General features: G+C 46.6%; 1 protein-coding gene across 4 annotated transcripts in view; it reads right to left on the reverse strand.

Annotated features, from left to right (window-relative positions):
• The window catches only part of LOC140428632 (syntaphilin-like), an 83,130-nt gene that overhangs the window by 48,910 nt on the left and 10,720 nt on the right, over nt 1–23,500 (reverse strand). Inside the window, exons 2-3 of one of the 4 annotated variants that reach the window (XM_072515296.1) lie at nt 18,252–18,388; nt 16,500–16,640 (exon numbers count right to left, since the gene is read on the reverse strand). The exons of 1 other annotated variant lie outside the window; for it this stretch is intronic. The gene's annotated coding sequence lies outside the window, so the exon portion shown is untranslated. Of the gene's footprint in view, nt 1–16,499; nt 16,641–18,251; nt 18,744–23,500 lie in introns of those variants that run through there. 2 more of the 4 variants (XM_072515298.1, XM_072515297.1) reach the window with 2 other exon arrangements.

The raw sequence follows: 23,500 nt of genomic DNA on the forward strand, positions 1-23,500 counted from the left end.
CCTACACATCTTTGGACTGCGGGAGGAAACCGGAGCACCCGGAGGAAACCCACGCAGACATGGGGAGAAAGTGCAAACTCCACACAGACGGTCACCCAAGGCTGAAATTGAACACTGGTCCCTAGCACTGTGAGGCAGCAGTGCTAACCACCGTTCTGCCCCTTATTTATTCTGGGCTGATGTAGCATATTCTTCGCAAACTAACATAACACAAACTCCCAAGACGTGATCACACAGGGAAATTCAACCTTTGCCCCAAAGGAATGTGCTCAAACCCAGATATATCCATTCTTTACATTGTAGGTGTTATGTTTTTGGGGGGTTTTGCTTTTACTCACAGTAAAGTCAAAGGACAAACCAGGTTGCCACGCTATGTTACTTAGCCAGTTGTAAGAGTTTATTGCAGACATATTGCTTGCTCACAGTCTACAATGGAAGAGAGGGAAAATCCCCCATGTGCTTCTGATGATGTCACTGTGTAATTATGTGACATGCTATATAAAAGGGCACTGGTTACAATCCATAACAGTCGTGTTCAGTAGTTTTTTTATGATGTTACTTTGCTTTTTATGCCAAGGCTAAATTGCAAAGTATGACAGTTAACCTTGTCAAGATGTGAATGTCATAACATCCTAGTTCCCCAGTGTCGGATTTGTGGGTACCCAAATGTTGTGCTGGGGTCTCCCTCCAGGAAGCTTCCAAGTAAGAGTTACCCGGCAATTGTCCAGAAGGGCTAACTTCTCCTGTACAATTGTGCTGGGCTGGGAACCATCCAACAAACCAACTTAAATCGCCAACTTCTGATGGTTCTGTTAGTTTTACTCTCATAGTTACTCTGAAAGAGTTAGAAGGAAAAAAAACCACTTCTAACATCAGAGTAATTATTTTAAACACCCAGACTGAGCCCTGCACGGGAGACTGAGCCCTGCACGGGAGACTGAGCCCTGCACGGGAGACCGCGCCCTGCACAGGACACCCAACCTCCCCCCCCATCCACCCTCCCAAGAGGCCCCCCACACCACCTCACCCCTGTCTGACCACAGGCCAACTGGACATTCCTGCGAGTCTGACCCTGGCACAAATCTCCCCCCCCCCCCAATGGTCTGACTCCCTCCACCCAGCCCTACCCCCTCTGGGAACACTCCTCCCATACCCCCAGTCTGACTGCGTGCCCTCTGTGGCCCGGTCCAACTCTGGTCCCCGGTCTGATTCTGTCCCCTGTCCAGCTCCGCCCCCGACTTCACTCCGTCCTGGTCCGATTCCACCTCCACCATTCTGACACCTGAATCCCCGCTCCCACTTACTTTCCCCCTTTCAACAGTCTCTTCAAACACCTGTTTTATGGCAACTCGTAAAAAGGGGGCGTGCCCTCCCTTGCTATGCTCCATTTACACCACACTGCTGTGGTCGGGGGTATGCTCCGCTGATCCTGTCTCACCCGGCCTGAAGGTTGAGTGAGACAGGGGCTGTGCAATTGTAACTGAGCTAAGTCCCTCCGGAGTGGCAATCTGCCGGTGATTGCCAGTTTGAGGAAGTTGCCAGGATAACACAAAAGTAGTTAAACATTGGGCGTGAGTGGGTGTAAGTAGGGTGCTCTTTCAGAGGGTCTGTGCAGACTCGATAGGCCCAGTGGCCTCCTTCCGCACTGTAGGAATTCTATGATTTGACAAATTTAAACATGGTCTGTCTGACATTTTTTGCTAACATAATGATTACATGGTGTTTAAGTTTATGATGTGTCTTAACGTTTAAGGAAAAAGTCATTATATTGAGATGTCAATTAATGGCCTAAGTATATGTATCAATGCCTTGGAAAAACATACATGGTTACATATATTGTCAAATGTTTAGAATTTGTTGTACTAGGAAAGTCTTTGCAGAATTGTAACAATTGGAATCTTTTCCAAGAACCATTAAGAGGAACAGGGGAAATCGGTGAGGGTCTGTGGACTGAAATGGAAAGAGATTTTTTTTTTAAATTTAGAGTACCCAATTATTATTTTTTCCAATTATGGGGCAATTTAGCGTGGCCAATCCACAATCTTTGGGTCGTGGGGGTGAAACCCACGCAGACATGGGGAGAATGTGCAAACTCCACATGGACAGTGACCCAGGGCCGGGATTCGAACTCGGGTCTTCAGTGCCGCAGTCCCAGTGTTAACCACTGTGCCACATGCCGCCCTTGAAATGTAAGGAGATTATGACATCGGATTAAGCCAATCATGTAGGAAAGATTGGGATGTACCCTAATAGAGTAGGCTCCCAGAAAAGAGGATAAAAGGTGAGGCACTTTGAGATATCGGTACACACTGAGAGAAGGATCAAAGATAATCGGCCAACAGAACATTTGAAGAGACAATACCATGGTTATCCGAGAGTTAAATTGAGGAAGACTGTTGCTAACTTTTGGTTGGCTCTTAAATGTTGCTCGTTGTATCTTTACTTAATTTGCTCTGTTTCTACAACCTTTGCTCTAGAGTCGCCAGGTATTTTTATACCGCCACGAGGTTCAAGTACTGATCAATAACTCACTACACCAGTTAGTAAGTTTCAAATCAAAACACATTTATTATACACAGTCAATCACTACTCATGCATAAAACTCTACTTACTAGACTATCTCTAACACTAAAATGCCTATACTTAGCTTTGGAAGTGGCCCACCAGGTCAGGGGAACAAATGGCCTTTCGTTCGGGTTCTGAGTCTGCAGGCTTCAAAGCTGGTATGGACTGGTAGCTAGGAGCGCCTATCTCGTAGCGATCGTTGACTGGAGACTTACTTGGTTGGTGCGGCAGCTAGGCAGGTCACTGTCAAGGGTTGGTTCGCGCTGCTGAGTGACCCTGCGAAGAAGGACAAATTGAACTTGGGGACTGTACTTTATAGTTCCCAGGGGCTTCGCACCGTTCGGGGCGGACCCCGTATCTGGTTCCAAGTGATTGGACTATGTTCCGATCACTTGGATCGATTTCTCCAATACTGGAGCCGTTCCCTGATCGCTGGGAGTTCCCTGAGTATACGTTGGCTTTCCTTTGTCTTGGCTCCTGCTGGCGCCGAGGAGTCTGGCTTTACCTTGTTTTACTAAATGTTTCCAATTGTTCCTGGGGATCGCCCATTAGTATGCAGATGGTGGGTAGTTTCAGTGCTGTCTGGGTTTCCGCAAAGTCTAATACACAGGAAACTTTGCACCTGCTAGTTTTTGCCTGTGTTAGCTAAATTTCCCTGTAGTCTTTGCGGATCTCCATTTTAAGTCGGGAAGTGGCCAACCCAGGTGGCTACACTCCCTCCTTGTGATCCCTAACGCAAAGCGTTAAGGATCACATAACTGCGTTGTCTTCACTTCCTGACCCAGCGAGCACTCTTCCATGGCCTCTGCACTGACCATAACTATGTCTGAAAATTTTTAACTGACAATTCTAAGTGGTGCTATGTCACAACAGGGGCATGCATTACAACATAAAAAAATGGTACCTCTAACTATCTTTCATAAACTACACTCACTTAAACATCCAATCATACTAACTTCCTAACAATACAAAAATTATAGCAGCATTCACTTTTTCCTCTGGCTTGGAGGTCAAACACAAGAGTTGTACAATCTTTCTTTATTTACAAATCACGTAAACAAATGTTCTTTATTGTAGATCCAGGGGTTCAGGGGCCTGGTGAAAACCGAAAATAGGGGATCTCATCCTGTATACCGGGGTGCGAGAGCGGTAGGCTCTCCTTCGCCATTTTCTCATGCGGATAATCTGTACGATGCTGCAGAATATCGCCAATACTAAAAGGGATTCAATTATGTATGAAAAGGAGTACCATGTTATAAACCTATCACACCATGATGGTGTGTTGTTACTTGTCACTGGGCTCTTGGTGCTATGGGGAAGTGACTCATTGACGGCCGGAGGGGGGGGGGTTGGGGTCAGGGGGTTCGCATTCGCGCGGAACCGGATACAAATTACAATAACGACGAAAAACACGTATGACGTCTTCATTGTTCTCTTCTTTCTTCTCTTCTTTTTCTTCCTCTGGAGTTCCTGAGGTTCCGGAGTTCTATGCACACAAGCGTAATATCTGTTACTATCTTGTGTAATATCTTGAATGTTCGCATGTCTGTCTTTTAGTGCCAATTTCCCTTTATAATTTGTCACCATGTGTGACTCCCTCATTTTTTTTTTTTTAAATCGAAGATTTGGACTAGACATCGAAGAAAATACTGCCGTACTGTGAGCCGTCTCGCAGCCTGTGTGACTTACCATCCTAGTGTTTGAGGATGTAAATAGCAGAGGGAAGTTACCATAGGTTGCCAAAACCAAACAAAAGAATTTTGAACATAATGAGCCAAAAATGGGGTGCGTATGGGCCGCGGCGGGTAAGAATTGGATGGAATCCCTGGGTAGGACGGTGATCAATGCCGTATGTGCTCTACTCAAGTGTAGCTGACCCGGGGGGGGGGGGGGGGGGGGGGGGGGGTCCTCAGGTAGGGCAGGGATCAATGCCGTTTCTCCACTGCCTGAGCAACCGGCAAGAACGGGCAAAAATGTAGTCATTGTGGGGGGTTGCTGTAAAGGTTCTACCATCGAACCAGAAGAGCAGTTATGAACGGGGGTCTGGCATGCTCTCAGCGGTTTCTGCCGATAAGCGTGCTGGCAAGTTTTCACAGGTTTCTGCCGACAAATATGGCGTGCGGCCGTGGAAGTGGTTTAAACTGAAACAAAGAACATTAGCCAAACATAAACAAACAAACATGCAACGAATATCGTGCAGGTTCCATCAGAAAGGACACAGTTTCTCCCAAGCGGTTCCTTTTAAAACATCATCTGGACACCTCAGTTATCAGTTGCGAACAGGGTCGCAAAGGGGTTCTCGTTTTGGGAGTCAGACTCAATGTCATCGTCTTCTCTCGGATGCCATACTCGTGAATGGATGAGGGTTGCCAAAGCTGCATGGTGTGACTTAGGGTCCATCTCGTCGTTTCGGACGAGCCTGTATGAATTGTCACGGTGCCAAAAAGTGGTGTCTAATTCTGTGGGGACGGAATCGTCATCGTAGGGCAGTGGTGTTTGGTGGGGTTTGTTGAGGAATGTGATGAAGAAGGGATCACTCGAATCGTGTTCAGATTCGCTGGGTGTGGGGCCTGTTGCCTGGGGATAGTAGGGAGGCGTGCTGTGGCTATCGCCTGTGTCACAGTCGCTGTGGCTGCTGCTGCTGTCTGTGGGCGTTCCGGGGCAGAGTCTGAAGTTCGGGGGTGGAGTCGAGGGCGAGTCCGTGGGTGGGGTGGACGTGTTGGGGGAGGATAGGGATACGTTGGCTGTGGGCGGGGCTTGGTCTGCTGCGTCGAGCATGACGTGGTGTGCGTGGTTAGACTGCGAGCCATATGCCTTGAGCTGGTTGATATGGAACCACGCAGTCTTCCCGTTGGGGTACTTAATTTTATACATGGAGGGGCTGACTTTGTCCGCAATGGAGTACGGACCCGAATACTTCAGTGACAGGAATGTGCTGGGGTTACAGATGGAGAGCATGACCTGCTGTCCTACCTCAAACTCAGTCGCATGCACTGTCTTTTCGAAACAGGCCTTGCTCTGTTTCTTCCTGGTGCCTAATTTTACTGCGGCTGCTAGCTGAGCCGTTTTTACATTTTCAACCAATTGCTTGACTGCGTTCTTGTGTGTGAGGGCCGTCACTTTGGGGCTGGTCAAGTCAAGTCCTAATAAAAATTCTGTGCCTTTCATGGGGCGTCCGGTCATGAGAGTGTGTGGGGTGTATCCTGTGGATGTAGAAACAGTGTTACGTAAAAACATTAGTGCAAAAGGAAGGACTGAATCCCAAGTGGTGCTGTTCTGTTGGACCATTTTCCTGAGGGTTGCTTTTAGGGTTCGATTCATTCGCTCCACGATACCACTTGACTGGGGATGGTATGCGATGTGGAATTTTTGGGTAATGCCAAACATCGTGAGGACGTTCTTCATGACACGTCCCGTAAAATGGGAACCTTGGTCGGATTCAATGCTGCGGGAGAGTCCCCATCTCGTAAAGATGTGGTGGGTTAAAATCTTTGCGGTAGCCCTTGCCGTGTTCGTTCTAGATGGGAATGCTTCTACCCATTTTGTAAACATGTCTATAACAACTAAGACATACTTGTAACCATTCCTGGAAGGGGGCAGTGGTCCTATAAAATCAATCTGGAGGTTAGTCCAGGGGCCATATACGGGGCGGGTGTGGCTAAGCTGAGCTTTCTTTGCACATCTGTCCGGATTGTTTTGGGCACAGATAAGGCAATTTTCTATATAGTGCATGACGTCTTCTTTTAAATTCGGCCACCAACAGAGCTGCCTGAGGTGGACTGTATTGGGGTCAATTTGATGCCCATGACTATCATGGAACAAACAAATAAGCTGATTCCTGTCCTGCTCAGGAACCACATAAAGTGTGTCTTTTAGGACCACATCGTCATCTGCGGTCAGTGCATTTTTAAACCTATCGTATGGGGCTGGAAAGCTTCCTTTTAGAATCTCCCTGAGATTACTATCTTGCTTCTGGGCCTGCACTAAATCCTCGATATTAGTCTGTGAGACCTGAACTGCATTCACTGGGGCGCTTTCGGGGGGGCTCCAAAAATGTCCATGTCTGGAACCTGCTTTAGCCAGTGCGTCGGCTTTTACATTTCCAGGGGGGGAGGAACGGTGGTGACTTTGAACTTTAACGATGCCAAATATCCTGTCCTGTGCTTTGTCCAAAATGTGCCGGAGCAATGGGGCTGAAGGGAGGGGTTTTCCGTCCGCGGAAACAAATCCTCTTGCTTTCCACAGGGGTAGGAATTCTGTGAGGCTGTTACAGACATAGAGGCTGTCCGAGTATATGTCTGCTGGGCTGGGGAAGGAATCTGGGTGATCCACAATGTACGCAACGGCTGCTAGTTCTGCTGCCTGTGCACCTAAGTGTCCTGGTAGTTTTAAGGAGATTTCTTCTAGGGCGCGTCCCTGCGTGTCCTCAACATAGATGCCGCATCCTGTAATGTGCTTCCTGTTTAATACAGTGGAAGAACCTTCCACATATATTCTCAAAGGTGCGCACGTGTCTGTGTGCTGGGGGCTCTGGGGTGAACTACCTATCTTTTTGGGGGGTGTTTTTGCGATAAAGGGGCCTGTGTTGTGGTGCGGTGAGATGATTTCACATTCGTGGGGGGGTGCCTGGGTACTGAAGGTTGTCGGCTAGGAAAGTGTGGGTCTTGGTCCTTTTAACAGTGATGTCCCGTCCCTGCAAAATAAGGGTCCATTTGGCTGCTCTGATCTGGCTTACTGTACCGTCCTTAAGTCGTCCGTCGAGTAAAAGTTGGGTGGGGCTGTGTTCCATGAGGATTGTGATGGGGTTTAATCCGGTGATGTATGAAAAGTACTGAACTGCCCAGAAAACTGCGAGCAGGTGCCTTTCACAGGCTGAAAATCCCTGCTCCACAGGATCTAAAACTCTGGAGGCGTAAGCCATGGGTCTTAACTGTTCGTGCCTTTCCTGGAGGAGCACGGCCGAAAGGGTGCGGTCTGTGCTAGCTATCTCTATAGCATAGGGGGAAAGCGGGTCTGGAACCTGTAGTGCAGGGGATGCAATGAGTGCGCGCTTTAAAACATCTACAGCATCCGTGTGCTGCGGAAGCCATTCCCAAGGGGCTCCTTTCTTTAGGAGTTCCGAGAGGGGCGCTGCCTTGGTGGTGAAACCGTCAATGTGGTTTTGGCAGTAGCCAACCAGTCCTAAAAACGACCGGAGGGCTGAAACATTCTGGGGAAGGGGCAATTTGACAACCGAGTCAATTCTTATGCTCGATCTCACGTTTACCATGCGTGATAATCGTTCCAAAATATACCACTTTGTCTTCCAGAATTTGGGCCTTTTTGGGGTTTACGTTGCATCCAATTTGCTGTAGGAGTTCCAGGAGTTCGGCCAGAAGCTCGATGTGCTCTGCCTTGGTGTCTGTCTGCAGTAATAAGTTGTCCACATACTGGACCAGACATTCGGGGCGAGAAAATTTCGATAAACCATTTGCCAGCTGTCGGTGGAAAATGGAGGGGGAGTTGTGGAATCCTTGTGGAAGGCATGTCCACGTGTATTGCTGACCTTTAAAAGTGAAAGCAAATTTGTATTGGCACGCTTTTGCCAATGGAATGGACCAGAATCCGTTACTGACGTTCAAAACCGTAAAATATCGTGAGTTGAGTCCCTGTTTGAGCATGGTCTCAGGACTTGTGGCTACCGTGGGTGCTGCTGCGGGGATGACTTTGTTGAGTTCCCGGTAATCGATGGTCAGTCGCCATGATCCATCGGGCTTTCTCACTGGCCAAATCGGGGCATTATTGGTAGAGGCTACCGATCTAAGTACGCCTTGTTCTAATAAGCTGTCAATAACCTTTGAGATTTCTCCCTCTGCCTCTTGGGGAAATCCGTATTGCTTCTGGGGTCTAGGGTCAGGTCCTATTATTTGAACCGAATCAGCCATTCTGCCGCAGTCATGTTTATGACTTTCAAATGCGGTCCTGTTCCTCTGAAGAACTGCTCTAACCTGTTTGTCTGCACTAATCGTGGTCGGGTCAAACCAAAATTCGCCGACTGCGCTAATCTTGTTTGCATACTCACCTACTGTGAGCGTTGCGGGGGCTCTTGCTGACTTTGTCATTTTCCAGACACATTGATTTACTGGGTCAAATGAAAGGTTGTGGGAGTTCATGAAATCAATGCCCAAAATGTGTTCTGCTGTGTGGTCCAGATCGACCAAAACTATGGGGTGTTTTGTTGTAATGTTGCCAATTTGAATGGGTACAGAGGCTGTGATGTGTCCCTGTTGTGAATGGCCTGTGAAGCCGCTGAGGGTGATTGTGGCTGTAGTGGGCCACGTGTCTTTTTGGAACATGGTGGAGGAATTAATTGTGGTGCGGGAACCTCCCGTGTCCCAGAGAAATTCGATGGGCTGTCCCCGTATTTTCATTGCAATGACTGGTCGGCCGGACCTATCCCAAAGGGTGTCACAGACCCAGGCAGGGAAGCCCGAACGCCGTCAGTCAGTTCCGTTCATGTCTGTCTGGTCTGAATGGGGCGCTTACATTATGTATGGGCTTTGTCCTGTTCCTATCCCGAGTGCCTGCCTGCTGGGCTTTCTGTGGCTTTCGTATGGGCATTGCACTCTCGTGCAAAGTGACCCAATTGTCCACAGTTGTAACACTCCTGTGGTTTCTGTGGGGGGCTGTTCCTGCCTTCATTCACCCATGCAGGGTTCTGGTGTGCTTTAACTGCTTGGATATCTGCCTCTGCCTGCTGTTCTTCGGGTTTTCTAATTGCTGGTTTGTTTTGGACAGATTGCTCCCAGGTGCGGGACAACCTTTTTAAAACCCATTTTTCGTTGGGCGCTCCTTCCGAGGGGCCATAATTGGTACTGGCTCTTTGTCCTGCCTCTGTGGCATGGGAGATAAGGGTGCGGGTCCATTTGGCCATGTTGTCTGGGAACAAATGGGCGCGGTCTAAGTTTCCCAAAACGGCTGTAAAATGGAACCACAGGCATCCAGCAAACGCTGTGGGGTGTTCTGTCTTTTTCTGCCTGCACTTATTCAGGCCTTCTACTGGGTCACCTCTGTTGTAACCAATCGCGTTTAGGATCGCCGTATGCATCTCTGCAAGGGTGCCTCCTCTTCCATTCTGTGGGTCGGGAAGGGCTGCTACAACTGAAGGGTCTAAGCTTAAAACTGCGAGCTTCACTTGCTCACGCTCATTCAGGCCGTACATGGTCGCCTGCTGCTTCACTCTAGCAAAGAAATGGTGGGGGTCTGAGGTGGGGAGGAACGGTGTGATCTTTTCGCACGCGTCCCGTAATTGGGTCACGGTTAAAGGGGTGGTGTAAAGGAATTCTGCGTCTCCTTCCGATGTGACTGTGCGGTGGGTGGTTACTGGAATCATGGGTGCCTGATCTATCTGTTCTGTGGGGGGGGTTGGGGTGCTTTTCTCTTTTGGGGCTTTCCTTGCGCACATGTTCCCTGAACATACCTATGTGTGGTTTCATTTAATTCTTGCCAATCAGGGCCGTCTTCCTCATCTAATTGCGATCCAAAAGTGCTCTGAAACCCATTTTGCACTGAAAGCAAAAACTGCAGTTCCGCAATCTGCTTCCTGCATTTCGCATGATCTAATGAGCTTTGTCTGTGCTCCATGGTGGCAGCATGGAGTGCTCTTAACGCTGCCTTTAGATCGCTGCACTGCCTTTGCAATGCCTCTACCTGTTTCTCTGTCTCTTCTCTTACCAGGACTGCACGTTGCGTCCTTCTCATATTGGGTTTGGAAGCTGCTCAGATGCACTAGACAAGACTGGTGTGCCCACTTGGCATCATCCACCTCTCCGTCCTTTGCTGCCAACTTCCTTCTCAAATCTATATTCTCTCTCTCGATCTCACTAACATCCACCTTGCTCATTCGATGTCTCTCTTCTATCTCTTTGCAGAGTGTCCGAACGACCTCCTCTGTGCCTCGCAATTGTGCCAGACAGGACACGATTGCCATCGGCTTGCGATCTTTTCCCAAGCTTTTCTTATGGATCTCTGACAGGTTCTCCCACCAAGTATGTCCTATACTCCCGGGACCTGTGTCCTCATTATCACAGAATTCACTCCAAAGGGGCCATCCTTTCCCTTTGAGATATTTCCTGATCTCTTCTTCCCAAACGGGACACTGTCCTACTCTGCTGCTGGTCGCTGCGACCACAAATTCCTGAGGGTTCATGAGGCGTTCCATTGCCTTCAATGCCATTTTTCCTATCTGAATGCTCTTTTAAAATTTGGAACGAGGTGTACGAAGGCGGTGCTGTAAACACGGGTACGGCGTTCGCTAATTTCCGGAATACAAACTCCCGACAGTTTATCGCAACAAAATCTATCAGTTTTACCTTATAGCCCTGTTAGTTACGCATGCATTAACACGCTTCCGAATTATGAGGATTGATCAGAACTGCTTGAACACTTGTGGTTTTTCTGTTCCCAATTGGATTCTAATTCAAAATTGGGTTCTCCCGGAGTGGTTAGGCCACTTCTAAGTCGGGTCCCGTCAGAGTCAGCCAGTAAATGTTGCTAACTTTTGGTTGGCTCTTAAATGTTGCTCGTTGTATCTTTGCTTAATTTGCTCTGTTTCTATAACCTTTGCTCTAGTGTCGCCAGGTATCTTTATGATAACGCCACGAGGTTCAAGTTCAAGTACTGATCAATAACTCACTTCACCAGTTAGTAAGTTTCAAATCAAAACACATTTATTATACACAGTCAATCACTACTCATGCATAAAACTCTACTTACTAGACTATCTCTAACACTAAAAGGCCTATACTTAGCTTTGGAACTGGCCCACCAGGTCAGGGGAACAAATGGCCTTTCGTTCGGGTTCTGAGTCTGCAGGATTCAAAGCTGGTATGGACTGGTAGCTAGGAGCGCCTATCTCATAGCGTGCTTTGACTGGAGACTTACTTGGTTGGTGCGGCAGCTAGGCAGGTCACTGTCAAGGGTTGGTTCGCGCTGCTGAGTGACGCTGCCAAGAAGGACAAATTGAACTTGGGGACTGTACTTTTTAGTCCCCAGGGGCTTTGCGCCGTTCGGGGCGGACCCCGTATCTGGTTCCAAGTGATTGGACTATGTTCCGATCACTTGGATCGATTTCTCCAATACCGGAGCCGTTCCCTGATCGCTGGGCGGTTCCTGAGTGTCCGTTGGCTTTCCTTTGTCTTGGCTCCTGCTGGCGCCGAGGAGTCTGGCTTGACCTTGTTTTACTAAATGTTTCCAATTGTTCCTGGGGATCGCCCATTAGTGTGCAGGTGGTGGGTAGTTTCAGTGCTGTCTGGGTTTCTGCAAAGTCTAATACACAGGAAACTTTGCACCTGCTAGTTTTTGCCTGTGTTGGCTGAATTTCCCTGTAGTCTTTGCGGATCTCCATTTTAAGTTGGGAAGTGGCCAACCCAGGTGGCTACAAGACACAGCTGAGTGCTGCCTCCGTTAAGTATCAGCCTGATAATTTGTGTTGTATAATAAATCTACTGTAACTCATAATCAAGGTCTGTCGCTGGGCAGTCTTAAATAAGTCATTAATAAGTCTCACATCTACTAATCTAACAACACAAATAAAAAAGACAAAACTGCAAATGTTGCAAGTCTGAATTAAATCAGGAATTCTGTAAATAAAGAGATCAATCCCAAGGAATGGCCCAACGAACGTCACAAAATCACTTGCTCCTGCAGCCAATTCCATCACTGCAAGGACCTACAAATTGTAAATTATGTAGGCTTATGTAGGATATTCAGCACAGAAATAGGCCATTTGGCCCAATCGCCAATACCAGTGTTTATGCTCCAATTGAACCTCATCCCCTCTTTCCTCATCTAAAATTCTGATCGTAATCCTTGATTCCCTTCTCCCCCTATGTTTGTCTAGTTTCCCCTCCTTCATGAAGGCCCCGCAATCTCAACCTTGCCCCTCGCCTGAGGTGTGGTGATCCACAGGTTAAATCCCCACCAGTCAGCTCTCCCCCTGAAAGGGGAAAGCAACCTATGGCCATCTGGGACTATGTTGACTTCACTTTTATTTTGCTAGTTTTCCCTTAAATGTATCTATTCTATTTAACTTCAATCACTTCCTGTGGTAGAGAGTGTCACATTCCCACCACACTTTGGTAAAACAATTCCTTCTGAATTCCCTATTTTATTGCTTGGTGACTATATACTGACGATTTCCTGTTATGCTCCTTCCCACAAGAAGAAACATTCTCTCTGTGTCCGATCTACCAAACCTCTCACAATTTTAAATGGGTTTGTTTCGAATCACTGGCTTTCGGAGCACTGCTCCTTCCTCAGGTGAATGAAGAGGTGGGTTCCAGAAACATATATATAGACAAAGTCAAAGATGCAATACGATACTTTGAATGCGAGTCTTGCAGGTAATTAAGTCTTAATTACCTGCAGAGTCTTAATTAAGTCTTTATTACCTGCAAAGACTTGCATTCAAAGTATCGTCTTGCATCTTTGACTTTGTCTATATATAAGTTTCTGGAACCCACCTCTTCACTCACCTGAGGAAGGAGCAGTGCTCCGAAAGCTAGTGATTCAAAACAAACCTGTTGGACTTTAACCTGGTGTCGTAAGACTTCTTACTGTGCTCACCCCAGTCCAACGCCGGCATCGCCACATCATAATTTTAAAGACCTTGATTAGGTCACCCTTAAGCCTTCCTCCTTCAAGAGAAAAGACACGCAGTCCAAACAGCCTTTCCTGATATGTATACCTATGCTTTGTGAACCCTCTCTTCACCCTATCCAGTGCCTCTTCATCCTTTTTTATAATATGGCCACTAGAACTGCACACTGTACTAAGTGTGGTCTAACCAAGGTTCAAATTAGCTTAGTGTAACTTCCCTACTCTTCAATTTTATCCTTCTAGAATTAAAACAGTTTGAATGAAATTAAATGAGATAGATTACCAGGTAATTTATTTTGATAGCATCGGTTCGGGGCTGAATGTTAGCCAGAACACTGACCTCATTTAAAGAGCTCCATAGGATCTTTTGCATTCATCTGAACAGACAGATAGGGCAGCAGTTTTACATGTTATCCAAGACACAGAACCTCTGACAGTGCAGCACTCCCTCAGTGTCAGACTAAATGTTGTGCTCATGTTCTGGATGCAGTGTGAACCCAGGTACGTCTGACTGCGAGTGCCCACTGAGCTACTGGTCACACCTAAAAGAACTCAGCTCAAAATGTCAACTTGACTTTCTCTGCCGATGTTGAAGTTTTGCGATGCATTGTCCAATCATTTTGTGTTCATTATTTCTTTACAGGGTGGGTAATTGTTTTGGATTTGAGCGCTTAACACATTAGTGTATCATTGTTGCGTCTAGTTTAATAGAAGTGTTCAGAGGAAAGAAGCATTTCAAGAGAAACAGGTGTCTGACAAAGAAAAATCAAGTAGGCACCTCAGTCACCTCTTTAGCATCCAAGTCTGACCTGAGTGAATTTTCAAGCAGGGATTTAAATGAGGGAGGGGCAGGGGCAGCTTTCCCACCCAAAACAGACGGGTCGATGTTTCAATGTGAAAATCAGGATCCTATGGCGATTGTAGGCTTTCGGCCAATTAAAAATTAGCCCGCTCATTCTTCTCCCCCCCCCATACATTGTCCAATTCTGTTTTTTAAAGTTGTGAGTTACAATCTTAAACCTCATTTATTTTCTGATTACATTTGTTTGTGCTTCACACTCTGAGTCAGTATTGTCTTACAGTCATCTATGTGGGAGGGTGTACAAGTGGTGCTCTCATTATACTGCAAGGCTTCCGAAAGCTCACAAGTACCTCATAAATTTACGAAGCGCTAATTCTGTACTGCTTTGCAAATCAAGGTCACATGAACACACTGGATTCACCACCATAAGGGCCTGTTTCACATCAGTCACACAGCATTAACAATAGCATTAACTCCTTTAACTTGCTGAAATCAGAATAGAAAGTGTTGGAAATATTCTGCAGTAAGTCCGGTAGCATCTAAGGAAATAATCTTTTTATTGTCACAAGTAGGCTTGCAATAACACTGCAATGAAGTTACTGTGAAAAGCCTCTAGTCGCCACACTCCGGCACCTGTTCGGGTACACAGAGGGAGAATTCAGAATTCTCAGCTGGTACGGGAATTGAACCCTCGCTGCTGGCCTTGTTCTGCATCACAAACCAGCTGCCTAGCCCACTGAGCTAAACTAGCCACTCTCTGTGAAGACCAGCCACTTTCCTCTCTGTGGAGAGGAAAAGTGAACATATGAATGGATAAATTAGGAGCAAGGCTTAACGCCTTGAGCCTGTTCCGCTTTTCAATAAAATCTGATTGTAATCTCCGATCTACCTCCGATAGCCTTTCACCTCCTTGTTTATCAAGAATCTATCCAGCTGTGCCTTGAAAATATTCAGAGACTCTGCTTCCACTGCCTTTGAGAAAGAGACTTGCAAAGACTCATACCCCTCTCAGACAAAACATTTCTCTTCATCTCTGTCTTAAATGAACAACTCCTTATTTCTAAACAGTGATCCCTAGTTCCAGATTCTCTTTAACCTTTCAGGTCACTGACCTTCTATCAGAACTGCCTTTAACTTGCATCAGTTCTTCTTGTGAAAATCGCTTATTGTCACAAGTAGGCTTCAAATGAAGTTACTGTGAAAAGCCACATTCTGGCACCTGTTCGGGGAGGCTGTTACGGGAATTGAACCGCTGGCCTGCCTTGGTCTGCTTTTAAAGCCAGCGATTTAGCCCTGTGCTAAACAGCGCAGGCATGTTTAATGCTGAGCGCCAATGACACTTTCAGGGGACTGTGGATTACAAAACCTGATGGTACATGTGATGGATTGACATTGTCAGAGAAGATACCAGCCTCGGGCGGCACGGTGGCACAGTGGTTAGCAGTGCTGCCTCACAGCGCCAGGGACCCAGGTTCAATTCCAGGCTTGGGTCACTGTCTGTGTGGAGTTTGCATGCTCTCCCCGTGTCTGCGTGGCTTTTCTCCGGGTGCTCTGGTTTCCTCCCACTGTCCAAGATGTGCAGGTAGGTGGATTGGCCATGCTAAATTGGCCCTTAGTGTCAAATGATGTGCAGGTTAGGTGAATTGGCAATGATCAATGCGCCAGGTTACAGGGATAGGGAAGTAGGCCTCAAGAGAGTTGGTCCAGACTCAATGGCGTCCTCTGCACTGTCGTGATTTTATGGATTCTATGAAGCAGAATAATATATACAAAATTAAATCAGGAAATATTGGTAAAATTCAACAGGTCAGGCAGCATCTGTAGCAAGAGGAAGGTAGGCTTAATGCTTTGGATCCATGACATTTTAACCCTACATTACAATAGCGCCTATCGGTCATAAGTGTTTCATTGGCTATAAATTGTTTTGGGATGTCATGATATTATGAACATGATAGAAATGCAAGTCTTTCTCTGCCTTCCTTATTCCATGGACATTGCCTGACCTTCTGAGTGCTTCCAGCATATTTTGTCTCTAACCCACCACTTTTCATGATCTCAGGACATTCCAAAAGCACTTTAAAGACTATTAAAGCACTTTTAAGGTCTAGTCCCTGTTGTAATGTAGGAAATGCATTAGCAAATGTTCACACAGCCAGCTCTCACAAACAGCAATGTGATAAAGACCAGATAATCTGTTTTCAGAGTCACGAAGGGCACGATTTAATTAAATGGGGAAAAAGTGCCATTGTGAGTGCGTTTAGCCGCGTGCTTCCCGGTGCTCGCAGCACTGAGAAACACAAGGCTATAAAACACGACTTGCATTTGATAGGGGGCATCAGCGGGGAACATTGAGAAGCTCCGCTCATCAGAACTCCTTAGTAAAGCGAGCGATCGGGACGCCATTTTTAAATGTTTATTTGATCGTCATTTTAATTCGCACTCTCTCTGAAAGAACAGATATGAACAATTGAAAGAATATATTTTCTGAACTTACCTTGGAGAACACAGTGGAGTTTTTCTTCAATCTGTAAAACCCGGAGTGTAGCAAGCAGCCCGATGCATCAGTGAGTCATTCATTCTGTCATGTTGGCCGATCAACAGGAGTGTCAGCAGCTACAATTGACATCTTTCTGGACTGGCCGATAAAAAGGTGCGTTTAAAGCAAGAGAAGAATCTTCACCTTGGTGTGGCAGACCAGTATGTTTAACAATACAATATAAAAACCTCCTCACATGTAATTCTGTCCCTTTGGAATATCCTTAATCACCCAACAACGCACTTAAAAGAAAAAACTCAAACCAGGTCTTGCTGGAGAAACATAGTATGTTAACAACATGTGCCGCTTAAACGTGCAAATCATACAGGGATGTTATGAGTTGTGAATCTCCTGCAGTTTTAAAACATTTATTTTTTCATGGCCATAGGCATCACTGGCAAGGCCACCATTTGTTGCCCACCCTAATTGCCCTTGAACTAAGTTGACGTGCTACACCATTTCAGAGGGAAGTTAAGAGATAACTACATTGCTGTGGGTCTGAAGTCACATGGAGGCCTGACCAGATTACGACAATAGTTTCCTGGTCACCAGCACTGAGACTAGTTTTTCAATTCCAGATTATTGATTGAATCTGACATCCACCAGCTGCCCTGGGGGGATTTGAACTCTTGTCTCCAGCGACATTACCACTACTCGACTGTCTCCCTCATCTACTCCAGTTTCCTTTGCATAAACCATATCTCATTCCCAACCTCCCCGTTTTTTTAAGGATTTGTTATATTTACAAATTAACTGCCCTTTAAACTCACGGTTTATTTTCCATTCTATCTGTATTTTACCTTCTCACTTGATCCAATCTTTTTCTCTGTTTATTTCTCTTTCTCCACCTGGTCTGACTCTAATTCGCTCCTTTTCCTTCTTTACCTTTCCTTTGTTTCTTTCTCAATCCTTAAATCTTGTTGGTTATGGAGTTAGTCTGTTGGCCCCACATGTCACGGAGGTCCAAGAAGCTCCACCACCATTACTGCACCTTTATTACTTTATACTTCCAGCTAATAATAAAACTGAAGGGCAAGGTTAAAGTCTATGGTGTAGCCGTGAGATATCTCACTCAAAAAAGTTCCTTTTCCAGTAAAATAATGTCAGCAATTCTTTCAGCTGTTGGTCACAACTTCATTTTGGATTTCAAAAATTAAGAAGGAACTGGACTGGTTCCTGATTGGGTCAAGATTACATCATTTAGATAACACTTTGTCCATGTGATTCCCTGGATTATTTCAATATTCAGAGAGGAGTTTTCCACAGCATTTTCCCTTTGAGGCTCTGGGTTTTTCCTTGTTGTTTTTGCCTATCCCAGGAGATGACATGATGGCCAAGGCACAAAACTAACCAACAAGCCATTCCTGGGTTCACAATTCTCCAGGACAAGAAGAACTGCTGAACAACCTATTTCTGCTCTTACTATATATGTTATATAAAGCTGTGTTTGGACCTGATCTGGAACACTGCACCACACCTCAACCACCTCAACGTTATATTAATAAAGCACTTTTAATGTTGCAAAATATCCCATACTACACCAGAGTTATCAAACAAAATTTGACACTGTGTCATTAAAGAAATATTAAGGCAGGTGACTAAAAACTTCGGCAAAAAGCTAGCTTTTGAGCTCCATCAGAGGCTTTGTGAGAGATATTAACCTGAAGGGAGATATAGATTTATCAAAATAGTTACAAGATCTAAACTTACCTTAAAGTTGAGGCAAGGTTGAGAACTCCAAGTCCCGAAAAACCTTGGGGGTTTTGGCATGCACACACGTGGTGCGAGCGGCACATGCACAGTCTGGCATTTTAAAGTTCTTTGGGCTGAGGATGGGCCCAGTGAACCTGTACGAAGATAAAAAAGAAAATGGTGGGGAAACCAGATCATGTGACTGGGAGTGGAGCACCACCATCGAGAAGAGCCCCAGGGAGAGGTCCCAAAAGAGGAGTCCCAGACAGGGAACAGGGAGTTGACCCAGTTAAGAAGAAAGACAGGAGCAAGGAAAGAAGTTTGCAAAGTAGCAAAAGAGCTGTGATTGGCAGATTGTACTAATGAGGGCTCAGGAAAAGCCCTGGAGATTGAAGAAGATGTAGAAGATTGATGACTCCGTACTGTGGGCTGTTGGGGCAAAGGTACTCCTTTGGATCAGGAGTATTGTGCTCAGCATGACCAAAGAGCTGAAATTGTGCTTGTGAGTTAGTGCTGGAGTTCAGACTGAGAAATCCAGGGGAACGAAGTCTTGAGAGACAAGAGTGAAATGCTGTGAGGTAGGCTGTTCCGAGCAGGATAGACTTTTGGAGAGAATTCCATGGCGCAATCTTTGTAGATGAACACTGGAATCTCTCGTGAGAGAGACAGAGTTTCCACAAGATTGATTGACTCACTGTTTATTGATGTCTAAGTAGGTTGTAAAGAAATCCATGGAATGCCTTGGTCGCATTTGCCATTTACTGTACAGTGTGGTATGTTTACCTGTTAGTTCACATGTACCCCATATTAATCATGAATGTTAGAGCATAAGTTAGATAAGGGCGGCCCAGTGGTTTGCACTACTACCTCACTGCGCCAGTGACCCAGGTTCAAATCCAGCCTTGGGTAACCTTCTGCGTGGAGTTTGCACATTCTCCCCGTGTCTACATGGAGGTGTTCCAGTTTCCTCCCACTGTCCAAAGGTGTGCAGGTTAGGTGAATTCACCATGCTTTAAAAAAAAAATGAAAGTACCCAATTCTTTTTATTCCAATTAAGGGGGAATTTAGCGTGGCCAATCCACCTACCCTGCACATCTTTGGGTTGTGGGGGTGAGACCCGCGCGCACATGGGGAGAATGTGCAAACTCCACATGGACAGTGACCCGGGGCTGGGATCGAACCCGGGTCTTGGCGCTGTGAGGTAGCAGTGTTAACCACTGCCCCACCAGGGGAGAAAAAAAGAATTGGCCATGATAAATTGCCCCTTAGTGTCCAAAAGGTTAGGTGGGGTTACGGAGCTAGGGTGAGGAAATGGGCCTAGGTAGGGCACTCTTTTGGAGAGTCAGTGCAGACTCGATGGACCGAATGGCCTCCTTCTGCACTATAAGGATTCTATGATATTGTAAATTGGTTTATCTTTCTCAACTTGCATAGCAACATTTATTTTTGTTTGTTCAAAACCCATGGAATCTTGTGACTTTATTCTCTTGGCAAGCATCTTGAATCTCAAAGTTTCTTTAAATTGGATTGGATTGGATTGGATTTGTTTATCGGCAGCTGGAGCGGCGCGAACCGCTTCAGCGATATGCTGGCCCCTGTAGGGGCCAGAATTAGTCCTGGGAGCGGCCTGTTCACGCTGTCGTAAAACGCGACGGTGTTTACTACGGCGTGGACACTTTGCTGCAGGATTGGAGAAGCACGCCCCTAATCTCCCTCCCTAAAAGCACTGTGGGTGGATCTTCACCATATGCACTGTATTGGTTCAAAGCAACAGTTCACCAGCGTCTTCACAAGGACAATTAGGGTTTGGCAATAAATTTAAGCTTTGCCAACAACAGTCACACTCTGCGAATGTGAAGAATAGAAAAACAGGTAGGTAATGTTAGGCTGTAGTTGGAATATATGTACAGTTTTGGACATCTATTCTAGAAACTGGAGATGAACAATATACAAGGCGTAGCATAGAGTCACTGGGATGAGGTTACAATAATGAAAAGAAACTTGAGCAATTGGGGCCATTTTTAACATGGGCTGAGAAGGTTAAGAGATCTTTATTATAAAGGGTTATGTTGAGATTGCTTCCAGTAGTTGGTGAGGCAGTGCCAGAAGAGAACTTAAAAAAGTCAGAGAAAGAGTTAATGGGACGGTTTGAACAAAATATCCTTGCACAGCCACAACTGAATGTGAAATATCTCAGTCACAAATTGAAGCAGAGCCCATAAAGGAAAGAAATCAAAGAGCTGCTTGACAAAGAGGTACACTATAAATGATCAAGAAACTGCTATTTGTTTCAGCAGATGAGAGGGGAAATAGGATTGTGTAAAATCAGTTAAAAAAAATAGGCCTAAATTCAGCAGAAGCAAGAAAGGCTGAATGCCTTTGTAGCCTTGCTATAAATATCTTTGTTTCAATCTCATGGCCTAGTTTAGGGTTGATGTCGGCAACCAATCTTGCCTGAGTGATAGGAAATTGGTCTTCTGAACTTGGGAATCCAAGTGTTTGAACACTTCAAACACAGCAACACATTCAACCAAGAAAGAGACTCACGGTGTGTAAGGTGCAAGGATTACAAGTTCACTCAGTGACTCAATTACATAGGTGTCAAACCTGCGATAAATTAGCATTGTAAAAACAGACAATATTTAAACTCTATAAAATTCTGAGGGAAAAAATCTTTAAAATAATTGTAGAGCTAGAGGGGAAAGCGAAGGTCTTGCGGTGCAATATGTAGCATCGCTGCCTCTCACCCAGAAGTTTTGAGTTCAAGTCCAACAGCAGGACTTGATGACCACAGAAGGCGCATTCACAATGTGGCCAAGCACTTTGATTATCAACCTGTATATCCTTCCATTATGCCTATGGTAGATGGTAAGTGCAGGAGAATCTCCTAGTCAGCTAAGCTTGATGGGGAGTGGTGCCCCTCAAGCTGTAGCCTTTGACAATAGGCTAGTCACCTGTTCCGGTTAAAAATTAGCTATGTAACCAGGCTTTGAACTTTGTCTGCCTCATGTGTTATAAAACCAACTGGGACTGTACCGAGACCTCACAGAACAAGGCAGAAGTATGGGTTTCAGAATGTTTGTGAAAACAACAAAGGTGCTGGCAAGGCCAGGAACATTTAATGGAAGAATTCCAAAGGGCAATTGTGGAATGATTCAAATAACTGCCATCAATACTGGAATAGAGGAATCAGGGGACAAGTACTAATGTAGTGAAAAATCAGGGGTGTTCAGTGAAGTTATGGTGGGGGTCCCTCTGATGGGATGGAGGGTTACAGGTGAACCCTGAAAGATTTTGAAAATGAATCCTGAAGTCAACTTGCTGAAGCCAGTTTGTCTGAAAGCTTTGGTATGAAGGGCATTGCGCAATAAATGATACGGCCCATAAACAGTCCCTCCACCACCAACACCCAGAGGCAGCAATGTGTGCCACCTACAAAATGCACTGCACAAACTCGCCAAGGCTTCCTCAGCAGCACCTCCTAAACCAGCTAGCTCTATCACTGAGAAAATAAGGGCAGTAGGCACATGGAAACATCAACACATCTAAGTTCCCTCTAAGTCACACACCATGGGCGGGATTCTCCCCTACCCGGCGGGGCGGGGGGTTCCGGCGTAATGGAGTGGCAGGAACCACTCCGGCGTTGGGCCGCCCCAAAGGTGCGGATGTCTCCGCACCTTTAGGGGCCAAGCCCTCACCTTGACGGGCTAGGCCCGCGCCAGAGTGGTTTGCGCTCCGCCGGCTGGCGGGAAAGACCTTTGGCGCCACGCCAGCCGGGGCCGAAAGGTCTTTGCCGGGCGACGCATGCGCGGGAGCGTCAGCGGCTGCTAACATCATCCCCGCGCATGCGCAGGGGAGGGGGTCTCTTCCGCCTCTGCCATAGTGAAGACCATGGCGAAGGCGGAAGAAAAAGAGTGCCCCCACGGCACAGGCCCGCCCGCGGATCGGTGGGCCTTGATCACGGGCCAGGCCACCGTGGGGGCACCCCCCGGGGCCAGATCGCCCCGCGCCCCCCCCCCCCAGGACCCCGGAGCCTGCCCGCGCCACCTTGTCCCGCCGTTCAAAAGGTGGATTAATCCACGCTGGCGGGACAGGCATTCCAGCAGCGGGACTTCGGCCCATCGCGGGCCAGAGAATTGGCGGGGGTGGGCCCGCGACCCGGTGCGGCGTGATTCCTACCCCCGCCGACTGGCATGCCGCGATTCCCGCCCCCGCCGAATCTCTGGTGGCGGAGACTTCGGGACACGGCGGGGGCGGGATTCACGCCAGCCCCCGGCGATTCTCCGACCCGACGTGGGGTCGGAGAATCCCGCCCCATGGTTGGTATTGCATAGCCATCGTTTGTTACAACTGGGGTAAAATCCTGGATCGTGCTCCCCAACAGCACCTACGCCACATGTGGGTATATCTATATCACATTGACTGCAGCAGTTCAAGAAAACAGCTCATGACCACCTTACGGGCAATTAGAGATGGGCAATAAATGCTGGCCTTGCCAGTGGTGCATTTACATTAGTGAACTCATTTATAAAAACATTGTGAATAAGTTTGAGTTTATGGGGATATTCATGGTGAGACAAAAAGGGAGGGCTTCAGCAAAGTGAATTCTTGAGTTGATTTGAAAAATGGCTATTTCTTCCCCCTGCCCATTGATTCGAGGAAGAATCTCCTGATCTTCGCCCACCACCTGCCCCAGATGGGTTGTCAGAGTAGGTTGAAAAATGAATGTGGTGCATGCCCACTACAGCAGCTTAGGTGACACAGGATAAGAGTTCATGGCTTGTAGGAGCTATCCTTGGTGCTTTCCAATGAATCTGTGCCTACGTAAAATCCTAAGATCAGTATTTGTGAAAAAGATAGTGCAAACTCCACCTGCATCAATAGTTTATCTTTTACAGGTTCTGTCCCTTTGTGAATTTACTCTGCTCCACATTTCTTACCATAGAATAGGAAACAGGAATAGAAATATAACAGCCCCTTGTGCCCTCTGTACCATTCAATAAGATCACTGCTGACTGTCTATCTCAACTCTTCTTTCCTGCCCTATCTCCATATATGGTGATACTCTCAGCATAATATCAATCCTGAGAATAGTCATTATGGCAAAGAAGGAAGCCATTCTGCCCATCAGATCCACACCAACGCCCTTTCGAGCAACCAATGAGAAACGCCAGCCCCCCCACCCGGCTTTACCCCGGCAGCCCTGCAACGTTATTTTCCATAAGCGGCCATTCAATTTACTTTTGAAATCAATGATCATCTTTGCT

This window comes from Scyliorhinus torazame, chromosome 8 (assembly GCF_047496885.1).
Source record: "Scyliorhinus torazame isolate Kashiwa2021f chromosome 8, sScyTor2.1, whole genome shotgun sequence".
Classification (NCBI taxonomy): Eukaryota; Metazoa; Chordata; class Chondrichthyes; order Carcharhiniformes; family Scyliorhinidae; genus Scyliorhinus; species Scyliorhinus torazame.